Below are 9,943 nucleotides of genomic sequence, written 5' to 3'. Positions count from 1 at the left end.
CCCCCGTCGCCGCGCCCCGAGGTGGGAGCCCGCGGCCGCCCGGCCCCGGCAGGGGAGAGGCCCTGAAGTTTTCCGCCGCCGCCTTGGGTCAGGTGTCCCTCGTCCCCGCCTTTCCAGCCAGTTCTGCGAAAGTTTGTGTTTAAGGGGAAATTCGCGTCGAGGATGGGCTCCCGGGGGGGAAAGTTGGGGACGCGGCCTCGGGTGCTGTTTGAATGAGCCCCCCCGGGCTGGCGCCGCGCTCACGTGTTCCGAGGCGCGCCGGACCGCGGGTGCGGCAGGTGGTGTGGACGGAGCCGCGCCGGGGTCAGGTGGAAGGAGGTCCGCGCCCCAGGGTGCCGCCCCAAAGACCGCTCCACTCCCCAGAGCCGAAGCCACGCTGGAATAGCTGTCGCCCTTCTTCAGTGCAAACCTCGTTGGAAACCCGAGGCGTGCTAGAACAGTATGCAATAAGTTTCTTCATCAAAGCGCGTCATCCGGCCCAGGGGGCTGGTCCGAAAGGCAGAACAGGCTCTATCCCGACAGCCCGGGTGGTTTCTCTTTAATTATAGCCAAAAAGAAGTCTGTTGTCCCGCTCCCTTTGGTGAAGTCGGTGGGCACTACAGCGTGGCGGGAGTTTGCAGCAACCTGGAGGTCGTGATAGCCGACCTTACACTCGTTACCGGAATGTCTGCGGAGGTGTGAGTTTCCGAGACAACAGTGCAGTCGGGGCGGTGGGGAGGAAGGCGCTCCTTTGTGAGTCCGGTTCAGGCGCCTGGCTGGTGTTGCAAAACGCGGCAGAGCTAGCCCTGCCTTCGGAAGTCCGTCTGCTCCGGGAAGTTTTCTACCGCGGAGTGTGGCAATGCAAGGCAGAGAGAGACTGAGTTTGAACTGGGGGCGGTGCGCTTCAGCGAAGGCGGCAGGGAGAGCCTGAAGGCGCAGTGGGGCTTTCACAGCGGGTGCGATTTTGGAAGGCTGCTGGAAGGGCATTTCAGGAGGAGGAAACTCCACCCAGAAAAGATAGTGGCGCTTGAGAAAGTGTGGTTTGCTTAGGAGTTGGCAACTCATGCTTAGACTCCAGGAGCCCCGGATGGAGGCTGGTGAAGATGATTTTCCTATCATGGGAAACAGTAGTAGCCCGTTTGAAGGAGGTGATAGTAGGGAAACTTGAACACCTTGGCAGGTGATTATTCTAGAAGTTGGGCTATGGCCAGGAAAAGGTCGGGCTGTTAGAATGACAGGCGAGTGAACTTGTAGGTCCTGGGAGCCGCCCAGTTACTCAGCAAAGTGCGGAGAATGCGTGTGCCATCCAGGACTAGAACCACTCCAGTGGGTCGCAGTAGGAAATGCGTGTGTGGCTTGGGTCTCCCCCAGTGGGTGTGGGGTGTGGTGTTGCTGAGCTGTGCTGCCATTCAGTGCCAGGGATGCCCAGTGTTCTGAACTATTCAGGCAGCCTGCCACGGCTTTGATCCCACCTGACACGAGGCCAGCCGCGCCCCAGTGAGAACCACATGGCCGGCTGATCGGAGTCTGCTGGAGACAGGCTGGGTATGATGATCAGGACCCGGTGGCTTAAACTCACGCCAGGTGTGTGTGCGTGCGTGCCCAAGATCCCGAGAGGAGAATGGAGAAGGAATTGCAGCGTGGCCATCCCCTGGGGGGGGGGGGATTTCTCGCTTTCTGTCTCTCTTTCTGGCTATCGTACACACTCTATAGCAAAAACCTCTCCAAAAGAAAAAAAAAGATACACATCGTAGTGGGCATCTGTGCCGTCCGAGCGTGGCCTATTTATTAGGACAAACCTCAAACACCCAGAAGTTGAATAGCGATCCTGTGCGAACCCGGCCTCAACAACAATCACCTCTTGGCCAGTCTCGTTTCTCTCACACCTGCCTCGCGTTATTTTGAAGTAAATGGCAGCCATTACTTCATTTGTAAATATTTCACTATGTGCTCGTAGAAGATAGACTCTAAACATGGGAGAGTGTTTTGATGGAAAATAACATGACTTGGGGCCATCAGGTGGCGTGGTGGTTAAGGCCTTGGACTCCCACATGGACAATATCGTTTGAGTCCTGGACCTAGCAGTTTACTTTCTCTCTCTCTGTCTCTGGTGAGCACACATGCCCCGTAGCAAATTAAAAAATAATAACGGTGATAAATAAAATTAAATAATTCTGAAAAAAAAAAAAAGACATGGCTTCAAAGAATCTTCATTTTCATACCATTTGCTTGGAAGGGAAAGACCCAGGAAATAATGGGTTGGGTTTCAAATGCCAGGACCTGTGTACGAGTCTGCGATTTGTTCCCGCAGCAGCTGTGGCTCTTTAGAAACAGTGAGGGGTTTGACCTCTCCCTTTTCCCCTTTAGACAGCTCAGGTGTTGACCCAGCCCTGGCTTCCTCTGTGCTGGCCCAGGAGCATCCTCCTGTGGTTCTGTACGGGCGGCGTGGCTGTGCCACACTGCTTCCTTCACACACTGCGTGCCAGTTTCTGGAGCACCTCGTGAAGGTCTGTGCCACGTCTTCCTTCCCGTCTTCGGTCTTCCGTGTCAGCTGTTTTCCATGGGAAATGCGCCCTGACCTGACCTCATTCCGGGTCTGACCATCCTTCCAGGTCTGCGAGGCCCCTTCCTCCCATCCTCAGTCCTTGCTAGTTCTGCGTCGGTTATGTTTTCTTCTATGGTGTTGTAAAGATTGCAGGTCTTTAAGTCAGTTTTTGAAAACTGTTTTTTTCTTACTGCTGGTAGGAGAGAGTATTCTACAGTTATACTTCTTTATACTTTTCAGCTTCCGATCAGTACCTGCTCAGCAGATACTTGTTTGATTGACTGTTACTTACGGCTCCTTTTCTGACAGCTATATTCTGTTTGAACAGAAATCTTAACTGCCTTGTGTATTCACTGCCAAGAGTTTGTCAAAAGTGCAGAGGTGAGGGCTAGCAGGTGGTATGGGGTTAGGACGCTGGACTCCCACATGATTGTGGTTCAAGGCCTGGGCCTAGCAGCTTGCTTTCTCACTTTCCCTCTCTCCGTCTCTCACACGTGAGCACATGTGCCCTGTCACCAATTTAAAATAGTAATAAAAAATAACTATAAAAAAAAGAACAGTGATACCAACAAGAAAGTATCAGGGATAGTACATGAATATTGAAAAGATCACTGAAAGCTTAATAAGAAACCTTCCATTTGACTTCAGAAGTGAAAGGAAAACCCTCCAAATACAGATGTGTTACTCTGTAGGCCAAAGGAATTGAGCTTTTTTTTTTTTCCTGTTTTGTAAGTTTGTCCTAATCTTAAATACAAAGGGAAAAGGGTGTTCCTTTTTCTACCTTAAGAGTCTTTTTTTACTGCTCGTTTTCTGCGAACAATGGGCATGAAAGATTATGTGTTGTACAGACTTAAGTATTGATTTTCCCATTTTCAGTAAACAGCCCGAATTGCCTGTCACTGCTAACATCCAGTGGTTACGCTCACACCTAACGCCAGGCAGCTTGCTTTATAACCCGGGCCGACTTACTGGGTAGATGGCTTGCTTTTAGTCTTTTTGAAATGTTTAAAATAACTTGGCTACTCCATCACTCTTTTTCATGGACCTACTGGCATCTGGGAGCTCTTGGTAGGGAATCACGCACAAGTGGAACGTCCCTCTTTATATGCCTTATGTAGCATACATCACGGCTCTTTCTGCACGAACGGTTATTTGCCAGGCTACTTTCTATGGGGCGGTTTCTTGTTCTGCTAATGAAATTTCTGTTCATCATTGCCAAAAACTCTCCTCATCCCAACAGCAAAGGCACTAACTTCAAAGATGATAGCAGTCAGCTGGTCCCATTGCCTAGAGGTTAACCAGATTCCACATGGCTGACCATGGTTGGAATCCCAGCGCCAGTCCCAGCCCTGCGGCTTGAGGGATATGCCAAGCATGTGGATGTGCAAGGGGCCTAGGTGGAGGCCTGGAGGAGAGGGTATTGCAGGGTGGCCACGACTGCTTTCTCTGTCTCCCTCACTCTCTAGCTAGCCCACATGCCCTCTGGCACTTAAAAAAAAACTTAAAAAAAAGATAGATCTCAGAACCTAGGGCAGAGCGAGAACATTAGTGTGTGCTTAGTATTGTGTCATCGCGAAAGTCACGACACATTTTGTAGAAAAATGTAGAAAAGGAGCAGATGGGGTAGTGGTTATGTTGCTGGACTTCCACATGACTGACCACGGTTCAAGTCCTGGACCTGGTGGCTTGAAACTCATGCCAGGCATGTGTTCTTATATGCTCAAGATACTGGGAGGAGAATGGAGGAGAAGGGATTTCACTGTGGCCATGTCCCCTGGGGGGTGATTTCTTACTTTCCCTCTCACTGTCTCTGTCTGTCTGCAGCAAGTGCACATGCCCTAGGAGAAAAATCTCCCCCAACACACACACACACACACACATACACACACACACACACACACAAAGAAAAGGAAAAAGAAAAAGAAAAACAGAAAAATGTTTCATGACTTTCCCAGTGACCTAATAGGACATTAAGCAAATCACTTCTTTTATGGTATTTCTCTGAAATAAATAATTTTCGTGTCTGCAAGGAGGATGTATGGGAAAGCACTTTGGCAATGAATGATGCTTTTCTCTACAAAGACAAAAATAATGGTGTCACTTGTGGCCGAATGATTTTCTTTGAAAATGCTTTCACAACAGGTTTTCATGGGAAATAAGGCCATGCCGTGAGCGTCCTCATTTTCCACCCCGTCAGCCTTCATGAGGAGGCGTGGCACAGCTGTGCCCAGGAGTCGCGGGCAGCCCTCGCCTGATGAGTCTGCAGCCCGTTTCCTGGGTGCACCTCCCTGGGAAGGATTGCCTGCCCAGACCGCACTCCCGCAGAGGCAGCGGCCTCCGGGAGGGCAGCGCTGTCAGGTTAAGGATGTAGGAGACTAGGAGATGCCTTCTGGCCTGCAGGCCATTGTTTTCGTTGTCTGAGGACTTGGGTACTGGCCCACCTTCCTACATCATCCGTCCCCTCCCTCCCAGTCTTGCCGCCCGTCCTTGAAAGACAGATCCATGAAGATGTTCAGGTTGGCCTGTTGGGAAGGGTGAATGGTGTCGCCCTGAGTTACCTGGAGCAGAGAGGCTTCCGTGATATTTGGTTGAACTCGCTTCACCTGGAATAGGGTAGCATTAGACATCAGCTAGCTGAGGAGGACTAATGAGGAATAGAGTTGAGTTGACTCGGTCACTGCCAGGCGCGAGGTGTCCTTGGCGACCCTGTGCAATCTGTGGGGGTCCCTTTGTCCGAGGCCTTCGTAACGGCGTTCTATGACGTCTTCTAGAAGGCCGTTCTGAGAGAGCGCCGGCTCAGCCCCGGGGTGTGCAGCTCCGGGGGCTCAGCCCCTCTGCAGCGCAGTCGTTTTCCTCGCGTCTCTTCGCTTGGCACGGTGTCCTCAGTTCCTGCCGTTTGCTGTCTTTGAACACTTACATGTCCTTTAGATGCCGGGTCTGTGCGTGTGTTCCTTTCCCCCAGCATTAGTATTCTCACGCTGCTGCGTGAGCTCAGTTACTGCCTAGCTGTTGGCTTGCTAAGGGAGCAGCAGGACCTTGGTGTCTGTTAGAGCGCTTAGAACTTTATGACGGTACTCTACGATTATTTGGTCAGTTTACTTCATTTTATACCCATATATACTGAGCAGCAAAATGTGGATGTTTATGTCTCACGACTGGTCTCCAGAAGCATCTCAACTGCTGTCCCTGAACCTTCAATAAAAAGTATGTGTATTGATTTTCAAAAAATTATGAAATCTGGAGCCGGCAGGTGGCGTGGTGGTTAAGGGCACTGGACTCCCACATGGCGGACCGTGGTTTGAGTCCTGGACCTGGTGGCTTGCTTTCTCGCTTTCTCTCTCTCTCTCTTTCTCTCTCTGGTCAAATAAAATAAGTAAGTAAAGTGGACTAATGAGGAATAGAGTTGAGTTGACTCGGTCACTGCCAGGCGCGAGGTGTCCTTGGCGACCCTGTGCAATCTGTGGGGGTCCCTTTGTCCGAGGCCTTCGTAACGGCGTTCTATGACGTCTTCTAGAAGGCCGTTCTGAGAGAGCGCCGGCTCAGCCCCGGGGTGTGCAGCTCCGGGGGCTCAGCCCCTCTGCAGCGCAGTCGTTTTCCTCGCGTCTCTTCGCTTGGCACGGTGTCCTCAGTTCCTGCCGTTTGCTGTCTTTGAACACTTACATGTCCTTTAGATGCCGGGTCTGTGCGTGTGTTCCTTTCCCCCAGCATTAGTATTCTCACGCTGCTGCGTGAGCTCAGTTACTGCCTAGCTGTTGGCTTGCTAAGGGAGCAGCAGGACCTTGGTGTCTGTTAGAGCGCTTAGAACTTTATGACGGTACTCTACGATTATTTGGTCAGTTTACTTCATTTTATACCCATATATACTGAGCAGCAAAATGTGGATGTTTATGTCTCACGACTGGTCTCCAGAAGCATCTCAACTGCTGTCCCTGAACCTTCAATAAAAAGTATGTGTATTGATTTTCAAAAAATTATGAAATCTGGAGCCGGCAGGTGGCGTGGTGGTTAAGGGCACTGGACTCCCACATGGCGGACCGTGGTTTGAGTCCTGGACCTGGTGGCTTGCTTTCTCGCTTTCTCTCTCTCTCTCTTTCTCTCTCTGGTCAAATAAAATAAGTAAGTAAAGTTAAATAAAAAATAATTCTTTTAAAAAAAAAAGTTACAAAATCTCTGGAGAGGGCTCTGTCCTACCATTAAGAAAAATACCCCAAACGGAGCTGTGTGGCAGGGAGTTTTGCTGCCTGCTGCTGGTGAGCCACACATGGGTCTCTTAGTGGATTTATGTAGAGAATAAATCCAGAAAGTTACTTCCGAACAGGACAAAACAAAACAAAAACAACACACACACACACACACACACACACACCCCCTCCTTTTCTGAGCAATGACCAAAAAAGAGGTTGGTTGACAAACCTTGAGTAGTGTTTCCCCAGACGGGGACAGCTTTATGGTGGGGATGGTAGTGGGCGTAGACTTGCTGAAATGCGTCCACTCGTAACCTTTATGGTGGCGATTACAGACAAGTCGATCATTTCAGTCTTAACGTCACTCAGAAGCTAATGGTAGAGTGGAGGAGAAAGAAAGACCCTAATTGGATGCTTAGATAGTTGTTCTGTGTTTATTTGAAACTTGTTTTTTTGAGAGATTTTGGCTATAGGACACATGTGTTTGATAGATAGAAAATGAAGAAATCACCCCCCGGGGGGGATGGCCATACCATAATTGCTTCTCCTCCATTCTCCTCTTGGGATTTCGGGCACGCATGCATATGCACCCAGTGAGTTTTAAGTTGCCAGGTCTGGGACTCGAACTGCGGTCGACTACGTGGGAGTCCAGCAACATAACCGTTGTGCCATCTGCTGATCTCGTATTTGAAAGTGTTATAACTGGTGAAAAAGAGCTGTGTTAGAAGCTCCGAAACGTTTTGTGCAATAAAAATGGCCTGCGTTTATACTGGAATTTTTCAGCATTATCCAGTGTAAAAATGTATCATGGTCATTTTATTTATTTGTTAAAAAATTACTTAAACTTAGAGACACTGACGGACACACAGGCATCCCCATGCCGTGATCCACCCCCAGCCTCAGCCAGCCGGAGTCACGGGCACCCAGGCCCACGCCCTTGATGCACAGGGAGACCTTGGGAATCCGACCTGGATCCCTGTGGCAGCCTTCATCCCCATTTTACGGAGGAACAGTAGGAAAAACATCTCGCAGTAGACACAAAGCTTAGTTTAACTTCATAAAACTTAGAAGGCTTGAAGTATGTGAGAGATTAAAAACAGTAATGCATAGTTTAAATATTGGTTATTATATTGAGTTTCAGAAAAGTTATGATGCATGTTTTTATAGAACAAAACACATCATGAATTTTCCAACGACTCAACAGATAACCTTCCAAATTAGATTGTCATTATTTGTTTAGAATTTTGTCATAGGGTACATGTGCTACTCAGAGAGAGAGCCGGGGAGGAGAGAAAGTGAGAAATCACTCCCCAGGGTAGATGGCCACACCACAATTCCTTCTCCAACATTCTTCTCTCAGGATTTTAGGCACACACACCCAGTGTGTTTTTCAAGCTGTAGTTTGAACTATAGATTTGGCCATGTGGGATCCAGTGCCTTAACCACCGTGCCACCTGATTGTCTTTTAAATATATCTGAGGGGGGCTGGCAGGTGGCGTGGTGGTTAGGGGCACTGGATCCCCACATGGCAGACCATGGTTTGAGTCCCGGACCTGGCGACTTGCTTTCTGACTTTCTCTCTCACTCTGCCCCTCTCTGGTCAAATTAAAATAAACAAATGAATAAATAAATAAACAAAGCTAGTGTGTGTGTGTGTATAAATAAATAAAAGGGGGGCCAGCAGGTGGCATGGTGGTTAAGATGCTGGACTCCCACATGACCGACTGCAGTTTGAGTCCCAGACCTGGCAGCTTGCTTTCTCTCAGCCTCTCTGTTTGGAGAGGACACATGCCCTATAGCAAATTATTAGGTCATCGGGAAAGTCATGATACATTTTTGCATAGAGACACAGAAAAATAAATCATGACTTTCCTGACAACATAATTAAAAAGTAATAAATAAAATGAAATAATTCTTTGGAAAAAATAAATATTATCCTTAGCTACCCTTGAACAGCTTTGTAGAGACTGTGTTAAGGTTAACTTTCCAGGCCTGGTGGCGATGGTCAGTCTTTTATAACAAAACTAGACATTCCTCCCTACCGCCACACAAGAGGGTGTACATGCATGAGCGAGAGACAGACAGACAGACAGGCAGACAGATCAGACACTCCCTCTGCAGGGCCTGGTTGTGCTGCAATCCTTTTTCCTACCATTCTTCTCATGAGGATTCTGGGCATGCACACACACGTCTGGAATATTTTTCAAGTTGTAGGGGCTAGGAGTCGAACCCTGATTGGCTATGTGGGACTCAGCTTGCTCTGTGCAGCCCCTAACCACTGGACTGTGGGGCCAGTCCCAAGACATTCTTACTGTAAGAAATTTAGAACCCGAAAAAATGAAATTGGGGGAAAAATCACCTTTAATAATTCTACCACTCAGAGACTACTAGCAAAATTTGGTGTGTATCTTTCTGGTCTGTGGTCATGTTTTCTCTCCTATGCTTGTATACCCCCCCCCCCCCTTAAAAAATGTCAGATTGTTTTGTAATATGCTTTTTTACTGAGCAGTATTATAGATCTGTGTCATAATGTACTCCTCTATGGTGTCTTCAATTACCGCGTGCTGTTCTATGACTAATAACCACTTTCTGGGACATATACGTGGCTGCTCCCCCCGCCCCACTTCAAATAATGCTTTGAACATCAGTCGCTAAAGCTAAATCTTTATATAGGTCATATAAATTTATGTAGGTAATATAAATTTCTTTTGAAATTTTTCTAGAAGTGGTGGCTTTTCATTCCTATTGTTGAGTTGGTTTCTGGAGATGGACCAAATTATATTTTATAGGAACTTTAAAAAATGCACCCAGGTGTCAGCTTTTATTTATCGGGGTGGTGAAAGGTTGCCAGGAGTGCGGTGAAGTGGGCATGCTCTCCACCCCAGCAGCACGCGTGCTTCCCCGCGACCCCCGCGGAGGCAGGCTGCATGTGCTCCTGCTGTGCTGGCAGGGTGAGTGCTGGCTATCTAGACCGGCTGGGTTTGTCCCTGTGACTCCAGGTCTCCCAGAAAGAAGCTCGAGCCTTAGGGAAGACCCGATTTCTTGGCTTAGCCTCCCTGGCAGCTAATCTTCGGGAGTGGGGAGAGGCCTTTGGTCAAGATAGGGAGGAAGGGAGATAGGGAGGAAGGGAGATAGGGAGGTAGCAGAACTCCAGTGGAACCCCACGTGTTAATAGAGTGGAGACAGGATCTTCCCCTTTTGTCCAAGGGCACACCCTTGCACACGTGCGGGAGGG

The sequence above is a fragment of the Tupaia chinensis genome, unplaced genomic scaffold (assembly GCF_000334495.1).
Source record: "Tupaia chinensis unplaced genomic scaffold, TupChi_1.0 Scaffold000078_1, whole genome shotgun sequence".
Classification (NCBI taxonomy): domain Eukaryota; kingdom Metazoa; phylum Chordata; class Mammalia; order Scandentia; family Tupaiidae; genus Tupaia; species Tupaia belangeri.
The sequence above is the reverse complement of the archived record's forward strand: the minus strand, read 5'-3'. Positions refer to the sequence as shown.